This window comes from Ceratina calcarata, unplaced genomic scaffold, assembly GCF_001652005.2.
Source record: "Ceratina calcarata isolate Rehan_Ccalc_2016 unplaced genomic scaffold, ASM165200v1 scaffold284, whole genome shotgun sequence".
NCBI classification, from domain to species: domain Eukaryota; kingdom Metazoa; phylum Arthropoda; class Insecta; order Hymenoptera; family Apidae; genus Ceratina; species Ceratina calcarata.
Window position 1 is genome coordinate 110,195 of NW_017150726.1, and position 1,031 is coordinate 111,225.

A 1,031-nucleotide genomic window follows, 5' to 3' on the forward strand; every position below is an offset into this window, starting at 1 on the left:
ATTATTGACACATCTACATATATATTCCTCTTTCGTCTTCAATAAGTATGATTTATCCAAAATTGTTAATATCTCCTATTTCATATAAGTAAATATAATACGGAGTGTTATCAATTTTAAAAGAGTTGCTATATTAAAGTTAATACTAGGAACATCATTATTTTTATAATACGGTAAGATGTAATGAAAATATAGTAAATTCATATTGCAATGTATAAAACGATTAGACAGAACATGAGTCTTCTGATTTTTGCATAATACACATTAAACACGGGAATAATTATTTCTTTCAGTCGTTTAGCACTTTGACGCGATTAAACGAATTCTCAGTAGCAGTGTAAACGAAACCGTGCATCGAATGACGTCGTTTTCCACGCGCCCGAGTACTCGATAATAGCAGAGTTCTTTCTCTTTCATCCCTAACTCTCTTCTCTTTCGACGCAAACGAGTCTCACAACAAAAAAAGAGAACGGTAGAACGACAACGCGACGTGTACGAGAGCTTTATGCACCGTCCGCGTAATACACTTACACCACACGAAACCGACGACGACTGTAGCCTCGCAATTCAGGACGCGACTATTTTCTGCCGCGTGTGACAAACGTGCGTTACATACACATACACGCTCGTGTAATTTTTCACACGAGCTCTCGCCCCGATTTGAGTGATTATCCACAGGCTGTGGATGCTCGCACGGAAAGTGTCCGATTGCACAAAAAATGTGTAACGCCCATGAGAAATTCCAAGGTAAAATGATTGATTCCAACCGAGACATTTGGACCACGAATTTCTCCAGCAATAGATACATGACCAATGCAATAGGATTCTTGGCAATACGTACGGTCTAACATTTATTAACAAAATAATTCAGTTAATTGTTACAGATTAGAGAATGCTTCAAATTAACAGTACTGACAATTTTCTAATTACACGTCTACGTTTTCCCATCATTTTCATAAAACGAATAAAAATTCTTTACACACGTAGATAGCATTTTCCTAGTATTTTCAAACTTCACAATTAAACCTATT